Consider the following 22891-nt stretch of genomic DNA (forward strand, 5'->3'; position numbering starts at 1 on the left):
CCAAGTGCCCGTTCATTAACCTAGATAGTCCAAGTGCCCGCTATGTAACCTAGACAGTCCAAGTGCCCGCTAAGTTACCTACATAGTCCAAGTGTCCGTTCGTTAACCTAGATAGTCCAAGTGACCATTTGGTAACCTACATAGTCCAAGTGCCCGCTTCATAACCTGGATAGTCCAAGTGCCAGCTAGATAACCAACAAAATCAAAGTGCGCCATAGGTAACCTACATAGTCCAAGTGCCTTCTAGGGAGCCTACATAGTCCACGTGACCGCTAAGGAACCTACATAGTCCAAGTGCCCGTTAGGGAACCTACATAGTCCAAGTGCTCGCTAGGTAACCTACATAGTCCAAATGCCCGCAAGGAAAACTACATAGTCTAAGTGCCCACTAGGGAACCTACATAATCCAAGCGCCCGTTAGGTAACCTAGATAGTCCAAGTGCCCGTTAGCTAACCTAGATAGTCCAATGGCCCGCTAGTTGACCTACATAGTCCAATGGCCCGCTAGTTGACCTACATAGTCCAAGTGCCCGCTAGTTAACCTACATAGTCCAAGTGCCCGCTAGGTAACCTAGACAGGTCAAGTGACCACTAGGTTACCTACATAGTCCAAGTGCCCGTTCGTTAACCTACATAGTCCAAGTGCCCGCTAGTTAACGTAGATAGCGCAATTGCCTGCTAGGGAACGTACATAGTCCAAGTGCCCGCTAGGTAACCTAGATAGTCCAAGTGCCCGCTAGTTAACCTACATAGTCCAAGTGCCTGATAGGTAAACTACATAGTCCAAGTGCCCACTAGGTAACCTAGACAGTCTAATTGCCACTAGTTAACCTAGACAGTCCAAGTAACCGCTAGGGAACCTACATAGTCCAAGTGATCGCTAGGTAACGTAGATAGCCCAATTGCCCTCTAGGGAACGTACATAGTCCAAGTGCCCGCTAGGTAACCTAGATAGTCCAAGTGCCCGCTACTTAGCCTACATAGTCCACGTGCCTGATAGGTAAACTACATAGTCCAAGTGCCCACTAGGTAACCTAGACAGTCCAATTGCCCACTAGTTAACCTAGACAGTCCAAGTAACCACTAGGGAACCTACATAGTCCAAGTGCTCTTTAGGCAACCTACATAGTCCAAGTGCCCGTTTGTTAACCTAGATAGTCAAAATGCCTGCTAGATAACCTAGATAGTCCAAGTGCCCGCTAGGTAACCTACATAGTGCAAGTGCCCGCTAGATAACCTACATAGTCCAAGTGCCCGCTAGGGAACCTATATAGTCCAAATGCCGGCTAGGGAACCTACATAGTCCAAGTACCTGCTAGGTAAACTACATATTCCAAGTGCCCACTAGGTAACCTAGACAGTCCAATTGCCTGCTAGTTAACCTAGACAGTCCTAGTAACCACTAGGGAACCTACATAGTCCAAGTTCCCGCTAGGGAACTTACATATTCCAAGTGCCCGCTAGTTAACCTAGATAGTCCAAGTGCCCGCTAGTTAACCCGGATCGTCCAAGTGCCCTCTAGTTAACTTACATTGTCCAAGGGCCTGCTAGTTAACCTACATAGACCAAGGGCCCGCTAGTTAACCTAGATAGTCCAAGTGCCCGCTAGTTAACCTACATAGTCCAAGTGTCCGCTAGGTAACCTAGACAGGCCAAGTGACCACTAGGTTACCTACATAGTCCAAGTGCCCGTTCGTTAACCTACATAGTCCAAGTGCCCGCTACATAACGTAGATAGCCCAATTGCGCGCTAGGGAACGTACATAGTCCAAGTGCCCGCTAGGTAAACTACATAGTCCAAGTGCCTGATAGGTAAACTACATATTCCAAGTGCCCACTAGTTAACCTAGACAGTCCAATTGCCCACTAGTTTACCTAGACAGTCCAAGTAACCGCTAGGGAACCTACATAGTCCAAGTGCTCTCTAGGCAACCTACATAGTCCAAGTGCCCGTTAGTTAACCTAGATATTCAAAGTGCCTGCTAGGTAACATAGATAGTCCAAGTGCCCGCTAGTTAACCTACATAGTGCAAGTGTCCGCTAGTTAATCTACATAGTCCAAAGGCCCGCTAGTTAACCTAAATAGTCCAAGTGCCCGCTAGGTAACCTACATAGTGCATGTGTCAGCTAGTTAACCTACGTAGTCCAAGGGACCGCTAGTTAACCTAGATCGTCCAATTGTCCACTAGTTAACCTACATAGTCCAAGTGCCCTATATGGAACCTAGATAGTCCAAGTGCACGCTAGGGAACCTACATAGTCCAATTGCCCGCTCTGGAACATACATAGTCCAAGTGCCTGTGAGTTAACCTAGATAATGCAAGTGCCCTTTATTTAACCTAGATAGTCCAAGTGCCCGCTAGTTAACCTAGATAGTCCAAGTGCCTGCTAGGTAACCTACATAGTGCAAGTGTCCGTTAGTTAACCTACATAGTCCAAGTGCCTGCTAGGTAAACTACATAGTCCAAGTGCCCACTAGGTAACCTAGACAGTCCAATTGCCCGCTAGTTAACCTAGATAGTCCATGTAACCGCTAGGGAACCTACATAGTCCAAGTTCCCGCTAGGGAACTTACATATTCCAAGTGCCCGCTAGTTAATCTAGATAGTCCAAGTGCCCGCTAGTTAACCAGGATCGTCTAAGTGCCCTCTAGTTAACTTACATAGTCTAAGGGCCTGCTAGTTAACCTACATAGACCAAAGGCCCGCTAGTTAACCTAGATAGTCCAAGTGCCCGCTAGTTAACCTACATATTCCAAGTGCCCGCTAGGTAACCTTCACAGTCCAAGTGACCACTAAGTTACGTACATAGTCCAAGTGCCCGTTCGTTAACCTACATAGTCCAAGTGCCCGCTAGGTAACGTAGATAGCCCAATTGCCCGCTAGGGAACGTACATAGTCCAAGTGCCCGCTAGGTAACCTAGATAGTCCAAGTGCCCGCTAGTTAACCTACATAGTCCAAGTGCCTGATAGGTAAACTACATAGTCCCAGTGCCCACTAGGTAACCTAGACAGTCTAATTGCCCACTAGTTTACCTAGACAGTCCAAGTAACCGCTAGGGAACCTACATAGTCCAAGTGCTCGCTAGGCAACCTACATATTCCAAGTGTCCGTTGGTTAACCTAGATAGTCAAAGTGCCTGCTAGGTAATCTAGATAGGCCAAGTGCCCGCTAGGTAACCTACATAGTCCAAGTGCCCGTTAGGTAACCTTGATAGTCCAATTACCCGTTAGCTAACCAAGATAGTCCAAGTGTCCACTAGGTAACCTACATAGTCCATGTGACCGCTAGGTAACCTACATAGTCCATGTGCCCGATAGTTAACCAAGATAGTCCAAGGGCCCGCTAGTTAACCTAGATAGTCCAAGTGCCCGCTAGTTAACCTAAATCGTCCAAGTGTCCGCTAGGTAACCTACAACGTACAAGTGCCTGCTAGGTAACCTAGGTAGTCCAAGTGTCTGTTAGCTAACCTACATAGTCCAAGTGCCCGTTAGTCAACCTAGATAGTCCAAGTGTCCGCTATGTAACCTAGACAGTCCATATGCCCGCTAGGTTACCTACATAGTCCAAGTGTCCGTTCGTTAACCTAGATAGTCCAAGTGACCGTTTGGTAACCTACATAGTCCAAGTGCCCGCTTCGTAACCTGGATAGTCCAAGTGCCCGCTAGATAACCAACATAGTCAACGTGCGCCATAGGTAACCTACATATTCCAAGTGCCTTCTAGGGAGCCTACATAGTCCACGTGACCGCTAAGGAACCTACATAGTCCAAGTGCCCGTTAGGGAACCTACATAGTCCAAGTGCTCGCTAGGTAACCTGCATAGTCCAAATGCCCGCAAGGAAAACTACATAGTCTAAGTGCCCGCTAGGAAACCTACATAATCCAAGTGCCCGTTAGGCAACCTAGATAGTCCAAGTGCCCGTTAGCTAACCTAGATAGTCCAATGGCCCGCTAGTTGACCTACATAGTCCAAGTGCCCGCTATTTAACCTACATAGTCCAAGTGCCCGCTAGGTAACCTAGACAGGCCAAGTGACCACTAGGTTACCTACATAGTCCAAGTGCCCGTTCATTAACCTACATAGTCCAAGTGCCCGCTAGGTAACCTAGATAGTCCAAGTGCCCGCAAGTTAGCCTACATAGTCCACGTGCCTGATAGGTAAACTACATAGTCCAAGTGCCCACTAGGTAACCTAGACAGTCCAATTGCCCACTAGTTAACCTAGACAGTCCAAGTTACCGCTAGGGAACCAACATAGTCCAAGTTCCCGCTAGGGAACTTACATATTCCAAGTGCCCGCTAGTTAACCTAGATAGTCCAAGTGCCCGCTAATTAACCAGGATCGTCCAAGTACCCTCTAGTTAACTTACATAGTCCAAGGGCCTGCTAGTTAACCTACATAGACCAATGGCCCGCTAGTTAACTTAGATACTCCAAGTGCCTACTAGTTAACCTACATACTCCAAGTGCCCGCTAGGGAACCTACACAGGCCAAGTGACCACTAGGTTACCTACATAGTCCAAGTGCCCGTTCGTTAACCTACATAGTCCAAGTGCCCGCTAGGTAACTTAGATAGCGCAATTGCCCGGTAGGGAACGTACATAGTCCAAGTGCCCGCTAGGTAACCTAGATAGTCCAAGTGCCCGCTAGTTAACCTACATAGTCCAAGTGCCTGATAGGTAAAATACATAGCGCAAGTGCCCACTTGGTAACCTAGACAGTCCAATTAGCCACTAGTTAACCTAGACAGTCCAAGTAACCGCTAGGGAACCTACATAGTCCAACTGCTCTCTAGGCAACCTACATAGTCCAAGTGCCCGTTAGTTAACCTAGATAGTCAAAGTGCCTGCTAGGTAACCTACATAGTGCAAGTGTCCGCTAGTTAACATACATAGTCCAAGGGACCGTTAGTTAACCTAGATCGTCCAATTGTCCACTAGTTAACCTACATACTCCAAGTGCCCTATATGGAACCTAGATAGTCCAAGTGCACGCTAGGGAAACTACATAGTCCAATTGCCCGCTCTGGAACATACATAGTCCAAGTGCCTGTTAGTTAACCTAGATAATGCAAGTGCCCTTTAGTTAACCTACATAGTCCAAGTGCCCGCTAGATAACTTACATAGTCCAAGTTTCCGCTAGGTAACCTATATAGTCCAAATGCCCGCTAGGGAACCTACATAGTCCAAGTGCCTGCTAGGTAAACTACATAGTCCAAGTGTCCACTAGGTAACCTAGACAGTCCAATTACCCGCTAGTTAACCTAGACAGTCCAAGTAACCACTAGGGAACCTACATAGTCCAAGTTCCCGCTAGGGAACTTACATATTCCAAGTGCCCGCTAGTTAACCTAGATAGTCCAAGTGCCCGCTAGTTAACCAGGATTGTCCAAGTGCCTCTAGTTAACTTACATAGTCCAAGGGCCTGCTAGTGAACCTACATAGACCAAGGGCCCGCTAGTTAACCTAGATAGTCCAAGTGCCCGCTTGTTAACCTGCATATTCCAAGTGCACGCTAGGTAACCTAGACAGGCCAAGTGACCACTAGGTTACGTACATATTCCAAGTGCCCGTTCGTTAACCTACATAGTCCAAGTGCCCGCTAGGTAACGTAGATAGCCCAATTGCCCGCTAGGGAACGTACATAGTCCAAGTGCCCGCTAGGTAACCTAGATAGCCCAAGTGCCCGCTAGTTAACCTACATAGTCCAAGTGCCTGATAGGTAAACTACATAGTCCAAGTGCCCACTAGGTAACCTAGACAGTCTAATTGCCCACTAGTTTACCTAGACAGTCCAAGTAACCGCTAGGGAACCTACATAGTCCAAGTGCTCGCTAGGCAACCTACATAGTCCAAGTGCCCGTTAGTTAACCTAGATAGTCAAAGTGCCTGCTAGGTAACCTAGATAGTCCAAGTGCCCGCTAGGTAACCTACATAGATCACGTGCACGTTAGGTAACCTTGATAGTCCAATTACCCTTTAGCTAACCTAGATAGTCCAAGTGTCCAGTAGGTAACCTACATAGTCCATGTGACCGCTAGGTAACCTACATATTCCAAGTGCCCTATAGATAACCAAGATAGTCCAAGGGCCCGCTAGTTAACCTAGATAGTCCAAGTGCCCGCTAGTTAACCTAAATCGTCCAAGTGTACGCTAGGTAACCTACAACGTCCACGTGCCTGCTAGCTAACCCAGGTAGTCCAATGCCTGTTAGCTAACCTACATAGTCCAAGTGCCCGTTCGTTAACCTAGATAGTCCAAGTGCCCGCTATGTAACCTAGACAGTCCAAGTGCCCGCTAGGTTACCTACATAGTCCAAGTGTCCGTTCATTAACCTAGATAGTCCAAGTGACCGTTTGGTAACCTACATAGTCCAAGTGCCCGCTTCGTAACCTGGATAGTCCAAGTGCCAGCTAGATAACCAACAAAATCAAAGTGCGCCATAGGTAACCTACATAGTCCAAGTGCCTTCTAGGGAGCCTACATAGTCCACGTGACCGCTAAGGAACCTACATAGTCCAAGTGCTCGCTAGGTAACCTACATAGTCCAAATGCCCGCAAGAAAACTACATAGTCTAAGTGCCCGCTAGGGAACCTACATAATCCATGTGCCCGTTAGGTAACCTAGATAGTCCAAGTGCCCGTTAGCTAACCTAGATAGTCCAATGGCCCGCTAGTTGACCTACATAGTCCAAGTGCCCGCTAGTTAACCTACGTAGTCCAAGTGCCCGCTAGGTAACCTAGACAGGCCAAGTGACCACTAGGTTACCTACATAGTCCAAGTGCCCGTTCGTTAACCTACATAGTCCAAGTGCCCGCTAGTTAACGTAGATAGCCCAATTGCCCGCTAGGGAACGTACATAGTCCAAGTGCCCGCTAGGTAACCTAGATAGTCCAAGTGCCAAGCTAGTTAAACTACATAGTCCACGTGCCTGATAGGTAAACTACATAGTCCAAGTGCCCACTTGGTAACCTAGACAGTCTAATTGCCCACTAGTTAACCTAGACAGTCCAAGTAACCGCTAGGGAACCTACATAGTACAAGTGTTCGCTAGGTAACGTAGATAGCCCAATTGCCCGCTAGGGAACCTACATAGTCCAAGTGCTCTTTAGGCAACCTACATAGTCCAAGTGCCCGTTAGTTAACCTTGATAGTCAAAGTGCCTGCCAGGTAACCTAGATAGTCCAAGAGCCCGCTAGGTAACCTACATAGTGCAAGTGTCCGCTAGTTAAACTACATAGTCCAAAGGCCCTCTAGTTAACCTAGATAGTCCCAGTGCCCGCTAGGTAACCTACATAGTGCACGTGTCCGCTAGTTAACCTACGTAGTCCAAGGGACCGCTAGTTAACCTAGATCGTCCATTTGTCCACTAGTTAACCTACATAGTCCAAGTGCCCTATATGGAACCTAGATAGTCCAAGTGCACGCTAGTGAACCTACATAATCCAATTGCCCGCTCTGGAACATACATAGTCCAAGTGCCTGTTAGTTAACCTAGATAATGCAAGTGCCCTTTAGTTAACCTACATAGTCCAAGTGCCCGCTAGATAACCTACATAGTCCAAGTGCCCGCTAGGTAACCTATATAGTCCAAATGCCCGCTAGGGAACCTACATAGTCCAAGTTCCTGCTAGGTAAACTACATAGTCCAAGTGCCCACTAGGTAACCTAGACAGTCCAATTGCCCGCTAGTTAACCTAGACAGTCCAAGTAACCGCTAGGGAACCTACATAGTCCAAGTTCCCGCTAGGGAACTTACATATTCCAAGTGCCCGCTAGTTAACCTAGATAGTCCAAGTGCCCGCTAATTAACCAGGATCATCCAAGTGCCATCTAGTTAACTTACATAGTCCAAGGGCCTGCTAGTTAACCTACATAGACCAAGGGCCCGCTAGTTAACCTAGATAGTCCAAGTGCCCACTAGTTAACCTACATAGTCCAAGTGCCCGCTAGGGAACCTACACAGGCCAAGTGACCACTAGGTTACCTACATAGTCCAAGTGCCCGTTCGTTAACCTACATAGTCCAAGTGCCCGCTAGGTAACGTAGAAAGCGCAATTGCCCGCTTGGGAACGTACATAGTCCAAGTGCCCGCTAAGTAACCTAGATAGTCCAAGTGCCCGCTAGTTAACCTACATAGTCCAAGTGCCTGATAGGTAAACTACATAGTCCAAGTGCCCCCTAGGTAACCTAGACAGTCCAATTAGCCACTAGTTAACCTAGACAGTCCAAGTAACCGCTAGGGAACCTACATAGTCTAACTGCTCTCTAGGCAACCTACATAGTCCAAGTGCCCGTTAGTTAACCTAGATAGTCAAAGTGCCTGCTAGGTAACCTAGATAGTCCAAGTGCCCGCTAGGTAACCTACATAGTGCAAGTGTCCGCTAGTTAAACTACATAGTCCAAAGGCCCGCTAGTTAACCTAGATAGTCCAAGTGCCCGCTAGGTAACCTACATAGTGCAAGTGTCCGCTAGTTAACATACGTAGTCCAAGGGACCGCTAGTTAACCTAGATCGTCCAATTGTCCACTAGTTAACCTACATAGTCCAAGTGCCCTATATGGAACCTAGATAGTCCAAGTGCACGCTAGGGAACCTACATAGTCCAATTGCCCGCTCTGGAACATACATAGTCCAAGTGCGTGTTAGTTAACCTAGATAATGCAAGTGCCCTTTAGTTAACCTACATAGTCCAAGTGCCCGCTAGATAACCTACATAGTCCAAGTTTCCGCTAGGTAACCTATATAGTCCAAATGCCCGCTAGGGAACCTACATAGTCCAAGTGCCTGCTAGGTAAACTACATAGTCCAAGTGCCCACTAGGTAACCTAGACAGTCCAATTGCCCGCTAGTTAACCTAGACAGTCCAAGTAACCACTAGGGAACCTACATGGTACAAGTTCCCGCTAGGGAACTTACATTTTCCAAGTGCCCGCTAGTTAACCTAGATAGTCCAAGTGCCCGCTAGTTAACCAGGATTGTCCAAGTGCCCTCTAGTTAACTTACATAGTCCAAGGGCCTGCTAGTTAACCTACATAGACCAAGGTCCCGCTAGTTAACCTAGATAGTCCAAGTGCCCGCTAGTTAACCTGCATATTCCAAGTGCCCGCTAGGTAACCTAGACAGGCCAAGTGACCACTAGGTTACGTACATATTCCAAGTTCCCGTTCGTTAACCTACATAGTCCAAGTGCCCGCTAGGTAACGTAGATAGCCCAATTGCCCGCTAGGGAACGTACATAGTCCAAGTGCCCGCTAGGTAACCTAGATAGTCCAAGTGCCAAGCTAGTTAAACTACATAGTCCACGTGCCTGATAGGTAAACTACATAGTCCAAGTGCCCACTAGGTAACCTAGACAGTCTAATTGCCCACTAGTTAACCTAGACAGTCCAAGTAACCGCTAGGGAACCTACATAGTACAAGTGCTCGCTAGGTAACGTAGATAGCCCAATTGCCCGCTAGGGAACGTACATAGTCCAAGTGCCCGCTAGGTAACCTAGATAGTCCAAGTGCCCGCTAGTTAGCCTACATAGTCCACGTGCCTGATAGGTAAACTACATAGTCCAAGTGCCCACTAGGTAACCTAGACAGTCCAATTGCCCACTAGTTAACCTAGACAGTCCAAGTAACCGCTAGGGAACCTACATAGTCCAAGTGCTCTTTAGGCAACCTACATAGTCCAAGTGCCCGTTAGTTAACCTTGATAGTCAAAGTGCCTGCTAGGTAACCTAGATAGTCCAAGAGCCCGCTAGGTAACCTACATAGTGCAAGTGTCCGCTAGTTAAACTACATAGTCCAAAGGCCCGCTAGTTAACCTAGATAGTCCCAGTGCCCGCTAGGTAACCTACATAGTGCAAGTGTCCGCTAGTTAACCTACGTAGTCCAAGGGACCGCTAGTTAACCTAGATCGTCCATTTGTCCACTAGTTAACCTACATAGTCCAAGTGCCCTATATGGAACCTAGATAGTCCAAGTGCACGCTAATGAACCTACATAATCCAATTGCCCGCTCTGGAACATACATAGTCCAAGTGCCAGTTAGTTAACCTAGATAATGCAAGTGCCCTTTAGTTAACCTACATAGTCCAAGTGCCCGCTAGATAACCTACATAGTCCAAGTGCCCGCTAGGTAACCTATATAGTCCAAATGCCCGCTAGGGAACCTCCATAGTCCAAGTTCCTGCTAGGTAAACTACATAGTCCAAGTGCCCACTAGGTAACCTAGACAGTCCAATTGCCCGCTAGTTAACCTAGACAATCCAAGTAACCGCTAGGGAACCTACATAGTCCAAGTTCCCGCTAGGGAACTTACATATTCCAAGTGCCCGCTAGTTAACCTAGATAGACCAAGTGCCCGCTAATTAACCAGGATCGTCCTAGTGCCATCTAGTTAACTTACATAGTCCAAGGGCCTGCTAGTTAACCTACATAGTCCAAGTGCCCGCTAGGGAACCTACACAGGCCAAGTGACCACTAGGTTACCTACATAGTCCAAGTGCCCGTTCGTTAACCTACATAGTCCAAGTGCCCGCTAGGTAACGTAGATAGCGCAATTGCCCGCTAGGGAACGTACATAGTCCAAGTGCCCGCTAGGTAACCTAGATAGTCCAAGTGCCCGCTAGTTACCCTACATAGTCCAAGTGCCTGATAGGTAAACTACATAGTCCAAGTGCCCCCTAGGTAACCTAGACAGTCCAATTAGCCACTAGTTAACCTAGACAGTCCAAGTAACCGCTAGGGAACCTACATAGTCCAACTGCTCTCTAGGCAACCTACATAGTCCAAGTGCCCGTTAGTTAACCTAGATAGTCCAAGTGCCCGCTAGTTAGCCTACATAGTCCAAGTGCCTGATAGGTAAACTACATAGTCCAAGTGCCCACTAGGTAACCTAGACAGTCTAATTGCCCACTAGTTTACCTAGACAGTCCAAGTAACCGCTAGGGAACCTACATAGTCCAAGTGCTCGCTAGGCAACCTACATAGTCCAAGTGCCCGTTAGTTAACCTAGATAGTCAAAGTGCCTGCTAGGTAACCTAGATAGTCCAAGTGCCCGCTAGGTAACCTACATAGTCCAAGTGCCCGTTAGGTAACCTTGATAGTCCAATTACCCGTTAGCTAACCTAGATAGTCCAAGTGTCCACTAGGTAACCTACATAGTCCATGTGACCGCTAGGTAACCTACATAGTCCAAGTGCCCTATAGTTAACCAAGATAGTCCAAGGGCCCGCTAGTTAACCTAGATAGTCCAAGTGCCCGCTAGTTAACCTAAATCGTCCAAGTGTACGCTAGGTAACCTACAACGTCCAAGTGCCTGCTAGCTAACCCAGGTAGTCCAATGCCTGTTAGCTAACCTACATAGTCCAAGTGCCCGTTCATTAACCTAGATAGTCCAAGTGCCCGCTATGTAACCTAGACAGTCCAAGTGCCCGCTAAGTTACCTACATAGTCCAAGTGTCCGTTCGTTAACCTAGATAGTCCAAGTGACCATTTGGTAACCTACATAGTCCAAGTGCCGCTTCATAACCTGGATAGTCCAAGTGCCAGCTAGATAACCAACAAAATCAAAGTGCGCCATAGGTAACCTACATAGTCCAAGTGCCTTCTAGGGAGCCTACATAGTCCACGTGACCGCTAAGGAACCTACATAGTCCAAGTGCCCGTTAGGGAACCTACATAGTCCAAGTGCTCGCTAGGTAACCTACATAGTCCAAATGCCCGCAAGGAAAACTACATAGTCTAAGTGCCCGCTAGGGAACCTACATAATCCAAGTGCCCGTTAGGTAACCTAGATAGTCCAAGTGCCCGTTAGCTAACCTAGATAGTCCAATGGCCCGCTAGTTGACCTACATAGTCCAATGGCCCGCTAGTTGACCTACATAGTCCAAGTGCCCGCTAGTTAACCTACATAGTCCCAGTGCCCGCTAGGTAACCTAGACAGGTCAAGTGACCACTAGGTTACCTACATAGTCCAAGTGCCCGTTCGTTAACCTACATAGTCCAAGTGCCCGCTAGTTAACGTAGATAGCGCAATTGCCTGCTAGGGAACGTACATAGTCCAAGTGCCCGCTAGGTAACCTAGATAGTCCAAGTGCCCGCTAGTTAACCTACATAGTCCAAGTGCCTGATAGGTAAACTACATAGTCCAAGTGCCCACTAGGTAACCTAGACAGTCTAATTGCCACTAGTTAACCTAGACAGTCCAAGTAACCGCTAGGGAACCTACATAGTCCAACTGCTCTCTAGGCAACCTACATAGTCCAAGTGCCCGTTAGTTAACCTAGATAGTCCAAGTGCCCGCTAGTTAGCCTACATAGTCCAAGTGCCTGATAGGTAAACTACATAGTCCAAGTGCCCACTAGGTAACCTAGACAGTCTAATTGCCCACTAGTTTACCTAGACAGTCCAAGTAACCGCTAGGGAACCTACATAGTCCAAGTGCTCGCTAGGCAACCTACATAGTCCAAGTGCCCGTTAGTTAACCTAGATAGTCAAAGTGCCTGCTAGGTAACCTAGATAGTCCAAGTGCCCGCTAGGTAACCTACATAGTCCAAGTGCCCGTTAGGTAACCTTGATAGTCCAATTACCCGTTAGCTAACCTAGATAGTCCAAGTGTCCACTAGGTAACCTACATAGTCCATGTGACCGCTAGGTAACCTACATAGTCCAAGTGCCCTATAGTTAACCAAGATAGTCCAAGGGCCCGCTAGTTAACCTAGATAGTCCAAGTGCCCGCTAGTTAACCTAAATCGTCCAAGTGTACGCTAGGTAACCTACAACGTCCAAGTGCCTGCTAGCTAACCTAGGTAGTCCAATGCCTGTTAGCTAACCTACATAGTCCAAGTGCCCGTTCATTAACCTAGATAGTCCAAGTGCCCGCTATGTAACCTAGACAGTCCAAGTGCCCGCTAAGTTACCTACATAGTCCAAGTGTCCGTTCGTTAACCTAGATAGTCCAAGTGACCATTTGGTAACCTACATAGTCCAAGTGCCGCTTCATAACCTGGATAGTCCAAGTGCCAGCTAGATAACCAACAAAATCAAAGTGCGCCATAGGTAACCTACATAGTCCAAGTGCCTTCTAGGGAGCCTACATAGTCCACGTGACCGCTAAGGAACCTACATAGTCCAAGTGCCCGTTAGGGAACCTACATAGTCCAAGTGCTCGCTAGGTAACCTACATAGTCCAAATGCCCGCAAGGAAAACTACATAGTCTAAGTGCCCGCTAGGGAACCTACATAATCCAAGTGCCCGTTAGGTAACCTAGATAGTCCAAGTGCCCGTTAGCTAACCTAGATAGTCCAATGGCCCGCTAGTTGACCTACATAGTCCAATGGCCCGCTAGTTGACCTACATAGTCCAAGTGCCCGCTAGTTAACCTACATAGTCCAAGTGCCCGCTAGGTAACCTAGACAGGTCAAGTGACCACTAGGTTACCTACATAGTCCAAGTGCCCGTTCGTTAACCTACATAGTCCAAGTGCCCGCTAGTTAACGTAGATAGCGCAATTGCCTGCTAGGGAACGTACATAGTCCAAGTGCCCGCTAGGTAACCTAGATAGTCCAAGTGCCCGCTAGTTAACCTACATAGTCCAAGTGCCTGATAGGTAAACTACATAGTCCAAGTGCCCACTAGGTAACCTAGACAGTCTAATTGCCACTAGTTAACCTAGACAGTCCAAGTAACCGCTAGGGAACCTACATAGTCCAAGTGATCGCTAGGTAACGTAGATAGCCCAATTGCCCTCTAGGGAACGTACATAGTCCAAGTGCCCGCTAGGTAACCTAGATAGTCCAAGTGCCCGCTACTTAGCCTACATAGTCCACGTGCCTGATAGGTAAACTACATAGTCCAAGTGCCCACTAGGTAACCTAGACAGTCCAATTGCCCACTAGTTAACCTAGACAGTCCAAGTAACCACTAGGGAACCTACATAGTCCAAGTGCTCTTTAGGCAACCTACATAGTCCAAGTGCCCGTTAGTTAACCTAGATAGTCAAAGTGCCTGCTAGATAACCTAGATAGTCCAAGTGCCCGCTAGGTAACCTACATAGTGCAAGTGTCCGCTAGTTAAACTACATAGTCCAAAGGCCCGCTAGTTAACCTAAATAGTCCAAATGCCCGCTAGGTAACCTACATAGTGCAAGTGTCAGCTAGTTAACCTACTTAGTCCAAGACACCGCTAGTTAACCTAGATCGTCCATTTGTCCACTAGTTAACCTACATAGTCCAAGTGCCCTATATGGAACCTAGATAGTCCAAGTGCATGCTAGGGAACCTACATAGTCCAATTGCCCGCTCTGGAACATACATAGTCCAAGTGCCTGTTTGTTAACCTAGATAATGCAAGTGCCCTTTAGTTAACCTACATAGTCCAAGTGCCCGCTAGGTAACCTATATAGTCCAAATGCCCGCTAGGGAACCTACATAGTCCAAGTGCCTGCTAGGTAAACTACATAGTCCAAGTGCCCACTAGGTAACCTAGACAGTACAATTGCCCGCTAGTTAACCTAGACAGTCCAAGTAACCGCTAGGGAACCTACATAGTCCAAGTGCCCGTTAGTTAACCTAGATAGTCAAAGTGCCTGCTAGGTAACCTAGATAGTCCAAGTGCCCGCTAGGTAACCTAGATAGTCCAAGTGCCCGCTACTTAGCCTACATAGTCCACGTGCCTGATAGGTAAACTACATAGTCCAAGTGCCCACTAGGTAACCTAGACAGTCCAATTGCCCACTAGTTAACCTAGACAGTCCAAGTAACCACTAGGGAACCTACATAGTCCAAGTGCTCTTTAGGCAACCTACATAGTCCAAGTGCCCGTTAGTTAACCTAGATAGTCAAAGTGCCTGCTAGATAACCTAGATAGTCCAAGTGCCCGCTAGGTAACCTACATAGTGCAAGTGTCCGCTAGTTAAACTACATAGTCCAAAGGCCCGCTAGTTAACCTAAATAGTCCAAATGCCCGCTAGGTAACCTACATAGTGCAAGTGTCAGCTAGTTAACCTACTTAGTCCAAGGGACCGCTAGTTAACCTAGATCGTCCATTTGTCCACTAGTTAACCTACATAGTCCAAGTGCCCTATATGGAACCTAGATAGTCCAAGTGCACGCTAGGGAACCTACATAGTCCAATTGCCCGCTTTGGAACATACATAGTCCAAGTGCCTGTTTGTTAACCTAGATAATGCATGTGCCCTTTAGTTAACCTACATAGTCCAAGTGCCCGCTAGGTAACCTATATAGTCCAAATGCCCGCTAGGGAACCTATATAGTCCAAGTGCCTGCTAGGTAAACTACATAGTCCAAGTGCCCACTAGGTAACCTAGACAGTACAATTGCCCGCTAGTTAACCTAGACAGTCCAAGTAACCGCTAGGGAACCTACATAGTCCAAGTGCCCGTTAGTTAACCTAGATAGTCAAAGTGCCTGCTAGGTAACCTAGATAGTCCAAGTGCCCGCTAGGTAACCTACATAGTGCAAGTGTCCGCTAGTTAAACTACATAGTCCAAAGGCCCGCTAGTTAACCTAGATAGTCCAAGTGCCCGCTAGGTAACCTACATAGTGCAAGTGTCCGCTAGTTAACCTACATAGTCCAAGGGACCGCTAGTTAACTTAGATCGTCCATTTGTCCACTAGTTAACCTACATAGTCCAAGTGCCCTATATGGAACCTAGATAGTCCAAGTGCACGCTAGGGAACCTACATAGTCCAATTGCCCGCTCTGGAACATACATAGTCCAAGTGCCTGTTTGTTAACCTAGATAATGCAAGTGCCCTTTAGTTAACCTACATAGTCCAAGTGCCCGCTAGGTAACCTATATAGTCCAAATGCCCGCTAGGGAACCTACATAGTCCAAGTGCCTGCTAGGTAAACTACATAGTCCATATGCCCACTAGGTAACCTAGACAGTACAATTGCCCGTAGTTAACCTAGACAGTCCAAGTAACCGCTAGGGAACCTACATAGTCCAAGTGCCCGTTAGTTAACCTAGATAGTCAAAGTGCCTGCTAGGTAACCTAGATAGTCCAAGTGCCCGCTAGGTAACCTACATAGTGCAAGTGTCCGCTAGTTAAACTACATAGTCCAAAGGCCCGCTAGTTAACCTAGATAGTCCAAGTGCCCGCTAGGTAACCTACATAGTGCAAGTGTCCGCTAGTTAACCTACATAGTCCAAGGGACCGCTAGTTAACCTAGATCGTCCAATTGTCCACTAGTTAACCTACATAGTCCAAGTGCCCTATATGGAACCTAGATAGTCCAAGTGCACGCTAGGGAACCTACATAGTCCAATTGCCCGCTCTGGAACATACATAGTCCAAGTGCCTGTTAGTTAACCTAGATAATGCAAGTGCCCTTTAGTTAACCTACATAGTCCAAGTGCCCACTAGGTAACCTATATAGTCCAAATGTCCGCTAGGGAACCTAGATAGTCCAAGTGGCTGCTAGGTAAACTACATAGTCCAAGTGCCCACTAGGTAACCTAGACAGTCCAATTGCCCGCTAGTTAACCTAGACAGTCCAAGTAACCGCTAGGGAACCTACGTAGTCCAAGTTCCCGCTAGGGAACTTACATATTCCAAGTGCCCGCTAGTTAACCTAGATAGTCCAAGTGCCCGCTAGTTAACCAGGATCGTCCAAGTGCCCTCTAGTTAACTTACATAGTCCAAGGGCCTGCTAGTTAACCTACATAGACCAAGGTCCCGCTAGTTAACCTAGATAGTCCAAGTGCCCGCTAGTTAACCTACATAGTCCACGTGCCCGCTAGGTAACCTAGACAGGCCAAGTGACCACTAGGTTACCTACATAGTCCAAGTGCCCGTTCGTTAACCTACATAGTCCAAGTGCCCGCTAGGTAACGTAGATAACCCAATTGCCCGCTAGGGAACGTTCATAGCCCAAGTGCCCGCTAGTTAACCTACATAGTCCAAGTGCCTGATAGGTAAACTACATAATCCAAGTGCCCACTAGGTAACCTAGACAGTCCAATTGCCCACTAGTTTACCTAGACAGTCCAAGTAACCGCTAGGGAACCTACATAGTCCAAGTGCTCTCTAGGCAACCTACATAGTCCAAGTGCCCGTTAGTTAACCTAGATAGTCAAAGTGCCTGCTAGGTAACCTAGATAGTCCAAGTGCCCGCTAGGTAACCTACATAGTGCAAGTGTCCGCTAGTTAAACTACATAGTCCAAAGGCCCGCTAGTTAACCTAGATAGTCCAAGTGCCCGCTAGGTAACCTACATAGTGCAAGTGTCCGCTAGTTAACCTACATAGTCCAAGGGACCGCTAGTTAACCTAGATCGTCCAATTGTCCACTAGTTAACCTACATAGTCCAAGTGCCCTATATGGAACCTAGATTGTGCAAGTGCACGCTAGGGAAACTACATAGTCTAATTGCCCGCTCTGGAACATACATAGTCCAAGTGCCTGTTAGTTAACCTAGATAATGGAAGTGTCATTTAGTTAACATACATAGTCCATATGCCCGCTAGATAACCTACATAGTCCAAGTGCCCGCTAGGGAACCTATATAGTCCAAATGCCGGCTAGGGAACCTACATAGTCCAAGTACCTGCTAGGTAAACTACATAGTCCAAGTGCCCACTAGGTAACCTAGACAGTCCAATTGCCTGCTAGTTAACCTAGACAGTCCAAGTAACCACTAGGGAACCTACATAGTCCAAGTTCCCGCTAGGGAACTTACATATTCCAAGTGCCCGCTAGTTAACCTAGATAGTCCAAGTGCCCGCTAGTTAACCAGGATCGTCCAAGTGCCCTCTAGTTAACTTACATTGTCCAAGGGCCTGCTAGTTAACCTACATAGACCAAGGGCCCGCTAGTTAACCTAGATAGTCCAAGTGCCCGCTAGTTAAACTACATATTCCAAGTGCCCGCTAGGTAACCTAGACTGGCCAAGTGACCACTAGGTTCCGTACATAGTCCAAGTGCCCGTTCATTAACCTACATAGTCCAAGTGCCCGCTAGTTAACGTAGATAGCCCAATTGCCCGCTAGGGAATGTACATAGTCCAAGTGCCCGCTAGGTAACCTAGATAGTCCAAGTGCCCGCTAGTTAACCTACATAGTCCAAGTATCCGCTAGTTAACCTACATAGTCCAAGAGCCCTCTAGGTAACTTATATAGTCCAAGTGCCCGTTGGGTAATCTACATAGTCCAAGGGCCCGCTAGCTAACCTACATAGTCCAAGTGCCCGCTAGGGAACCTACATAGTCCAAGTGCCCGCTATGTAACCCACATAGTCTAATTGCCCGATAGGGAACCTACATAGTCCATGTGCCCGCTAGTTATCATAGATAGTCCAAGTGCCCGCTAGGAAATGTACATAGTCCATGTGCCCGCGAGGTAACCTAGATAGTCCAAGTGCCTGCTAGTTAACCTACATAGTCTAAGTGCCCGCTAGGTAACCTAGATAATCCAAGTGCCCGCTAGTTAACCTACATAGTCCAAGTGCCCGCGAGGTAACCTACATAGTCCAAATGCCCGCTAGTAACCTACATACTCCAAGAGCAAGAAGGGAACCTACATAATCCAAGTGCCCGCTAGGGAACCTACATAGTTGAAATGCCCGTTAGGTAACCTAGATAGTCCAAATGCCCGCTAGGTTACCCACATAGTCCAAGGGCCCGCTAGTTAATCTACAAAGTGTAAGGGCCCGCTAGTTAACCTAGATCATCCAAGTGTCCGCTAGTTAACCTACATAGTCCAAGTGTCAGCTAGTTAACATACATAGTCCAAGTGCCCGCTAGTTAACTTACATAATCCAAGTTCCCGTTAGCTAACCTAGATAGTCCAAGGGCCCGCTATTTGACCTACATAGTCCAAGTGCCCGCCAAGTAACCTAGATAGACCATGTGCTCGCTAGTTAACCTAGATAATCCTAGTGCCCGTTAGTTAACCTAGATAGTCCAGGTGCCCACTAGGGAACGTACATAGTCCAAGTGCCCGCTAGGTAACCTAGATAGTACAAATGACCGCTAGGGTATGTACATAGACCAAGTGCCCGCTAGGGAACCTAGATGGTCCAAGTGCCCGCTTGTTAACCTACATAGTCAAAGTGCCCGATAGGGAGCCTAGATAGTCCAAGTGCCCGCTAAGGAACCTACATAGTCGAAGTGCCCGTTAGGGAACCTACATAGTCAAAGTGATCGCTAGGTAACCTACATAGTCCAAATGCGCGCAAGGAAAACTACATAGTCTAAGTGCCCGCAAGGGAACCTACATAATCCAAGTGCCCGTTAGGTAACCTAGATAGTCCAAGTGCCCGTTAGCTAACCTAGATAGTCCAATGGCCCGCTAGTTGACCTACATAGTCCAAGTGCCCGCTAGTTAACCTACATAGTCCAAGTGCCCGCTAGGTAATCTAGATAGCCCAAGTACCCGTTAGCTACCCTAGATAGTCCAAGTGACCGCTAGGTAACCTACATAGTCAAAGTGCCGAATAGGTAACCTAGATAGTCCAAGTTCCTGTTAGCTAACCTAGATAGTTCAAGTGCCCGTTAGTTAACCTACATAGTCCAAGTGCCCGCTAGATAACCTACATAGTCCAAGTGCCCGCTAGGTAACCTATATAGTCCAAATGCCCGCTAGGGAACCTACATAGTCCAATGGCCTGCTAGGTAAACTACATAGTCCAAGTGCCCACTAGGTAACCTAGACAGTCCAATTGCACGCTAGTTAACCTAGACAGTCCAAGTAACCAGTAGGGAACCTACATAGTCCAAGTTCCCGCTAGGGAATTTACATATTAAAAGTGCCCTCTAGTTAACCTAGATATTCTAAGTGCCCGTTAGTTAACCTAGATAGTCAAAGTGCCTGCTAGGTAACCTAGATAGTCCAAGTGCCCGCTAGGTAACCTACATAGTGCAAGTGTCCGCAAGTTAACCTACGTAGTCCAAGGGACCGCTAGTTAACCTAGATCGTCCATTTGTCCACTAGTTAACCTACATAGTCCAAGTGCCCTATATGGAACCTAGATAGTCCAAGTGCACGCTAGGGAACCTACATAGTCCAGTTGCCCGCTCTGGAACATGCATAGTCCAAGTGCCTGTTACTTAACCTAGATAATGCAAGTGCCCTTTAGTTAACCTACATAGTCCAAGTGCCCGCTACATAACCTACATAGTCCAAGTGCCCGCTAGGTAACCTATATAGTCCAAATGCCCGCTAGGGTACCTACATAGTCCAAGTTCCTGCTAGGTAAACTACATAGTCCAAGTGCCCACTAGGTAACCTAGACAGTCCAATTGCCCGCTAGTTAACCTAGACAGTCCAAGTAACCGCTAGGGAACCTACATAGTCTAAGTTCCCGCTAGGGAACTTACATATTCCAAGTGCCCGCTAGTTAACCTAGATAGTCCAAGTGCCCGCTAGTTAACCAGGATCGTCCAAGTGCCCTCTAGTTAACTTACATAGTCCAAGGGCCTGCTAGTTAACCTACATAGACCAAGGGCCCGCTAGTTAACCTAGATAGTCCAAGTGCCCGCTAGTTAACCTACATAGTCCAAGTGCCCGCTAGGTAACCTAGACAGGCCAAGTGACCACTAGGTTACCTACATAGTCCAAGTGCCCGTTCGTTAACCTACATAGTCCAAGTGCCCGCTACGTAACATAGATAGCCCAATTGCGCGCTAGGGAACGTACATAGTCCAAGTGCCCGCTAGGTAACCTACATAGTCCAAGTGCCTGATAGGTAAACTACATATTCCAAGTGCCCACTAGTTAACCTAGACAGTCCAATTGCCCACTAGTTTACCTAGACAATCCAAGTAACCGCTAGGGAACCTACATAGTCCAAGTGCTCTCTAGGCAACCTACATAGTCCAAGTGCCCGTTAGTTAACCTAGATAGTCAAAGTGCCTGCTAGGTAACCTAGATAGTCCAAGTGCCCGCCAGGTAACCTACATTGTGCAAGTGTCCGCTAGTTAATCTACATAGTCCAAAGGCCCGCTAGTTAACCTAGATAGTCCAAGTGCCCGCTAGGTAACCTACATAGTGCAAGTGTCCGCTAGTTAACCTACGTAGTCCAAGGGACCGCTAGTTAACCTAGATCGTCCAATTGTCCACTAGTTAACCTACATAGTCCAAGTGCCCTATATGGAACCTAGATAGTCCAAGTGCACGCTAGGGAACCTACATAGTCCAATTGCCCGCTCTGGAACATACATAGTCCAAGTGCCTGTGAGTTAACCTAGATAATGCAAGTGCCCTTTATTTAACCTAGATAGTCCAAGTGCCCGCTAGTTAACCTAGATAGTCCAAGTGCCTGCTAGGTAACCTACATAGTGCAAGTGTCCGCTAGTTAACCTACATAGTCCAAGTGACTGCTAGGTAAACTACATAGTCCAAGTGCCCACTAGGTAACCTAGAGAGTCCAATTGCCCGCTAGTTAACCTAGATAGTCCAAGTAACCGCTAGGGAACCTACATAGTCCAAGTTCCCGCTAGGGAACTTACATATTCCAAGTGCCCGCTAGTTAATCTAGATAGTCCAAGTGCCGGCTAGTTAACCAGGATCGTCTAAGTGCCCTCTAGTTAACTTACATAGTCCAAGGGCCTTCTAGTTAACCTACATAGACCAAAGGCCCGCTAGTTAACCTAGATAGTCCAAGTGCCCGCTAGTTAACCTACATATTCCAAGTGCCCGCTAGGTAACCTTCACAGTCCAAGTGACCACTAAGTTACGTACATAGTCCAAGTGCCCGTTCGTTAACCTACATAGTCCCAGTGCCCGCTATGTAACGTAGATAGCCCAATTGCCCGCTAGGGAACGTACATAGTCCAAGTGCCCGCTAGGTAACCTAGATAGTCCAAGTGCCCGCTAGTTAACCTACATAGTCCAAGTGCCTGATAGGTAAACTACATAGTCCCAGTGCCCACTAGGTAACCTAGACAGTCTAATTGCCCACTAGTTTACCTAGACAGTCCAAGTAACCGCTAGGGAACCTACATAGTCCAAGTGCTCGCTAGGCAACCTACATAGTCCAAGTGCCCGTTAGTTAACCTAGATAGTCAAAGTGCCTGCTAGGTAATCTAGATAGTCCAAGTGCCCGCTAGGTAACCTACATAGTCCAAGTGCCCGTTAGGTAACCTTGATAGTCCAATTACCCGTTAGCTAACCAAGATAGTCCAAGTGTCCACTAGGTAACCTACATAGTCCATGTGACCGCTAGGTAACCTACATAGTCCATGTGCCCGATAGTTAACCAAGATAGTCCAAGGGCCCGCTAGGTAACCTAGATAGTCCAAGTGTCTGTTAGCTAACCTACATAGTCCAAGTGCCCGTTCGTCAACCTAGATAGTCCAAGTGCCCGCTATGTAACCTAGACAGTCCATGTGCCCGCTAGGTTACCTACATAGTCCAAGTGTCCGTTCGTTAACCTAGAGAGTCCAAGTGCCCGTTTGGTAACCTACATAGTCCAAGTGCCCGTTTCGTAACCTGGATAGTCCAAGTGCCCGCTAGATAACCAACATAGTCTACGTGCGCCATAGGTAACCTACATATTCCAAATGCCTTCTAGGGAGCCTACATAGTCCACGTGACCGCTAAGGAACCTACATAGTCCAAGTGCCCGTTAGGAAACCTACATAGTCCAAGTGCTCGCTAGGTAACCTACATAGTGCAAATGCCCGCAAGGAAAACTACATAGTCTAAGTGCCCGCTAGGAAACCTACATAATCCAAGTGCCCGTTAGGCAACCTAGATAGTCCAAGTGCCCGTTAGCTAACCTAGATAGTCCAATGGCCCGCTAGTTGACCTACATAGTCCAAGTGCCCGCTAGTTAACCTACATAGTCCAAGTGCCCGCTAGGTAACCTAGACAAGCCAAGTGACCACTAGGTTACCTACATAGTCCAAGTGCCCGTTCATTAACC

Source organism: Tenrec ecaudatus, chromosome 16 (assembly GCF_050624435.1).
Source record: "Tenrec ecaudatus isolate mTenEca1 chromosome 16, mTenEca1.hap1, whole genome shotgun sequence".
NCBI lineage: Eukaryota > Metazoa > Chordata > Mammalia > Afrosoricida > Tenrecidae > Tenrec > Tenrec ecaudatus.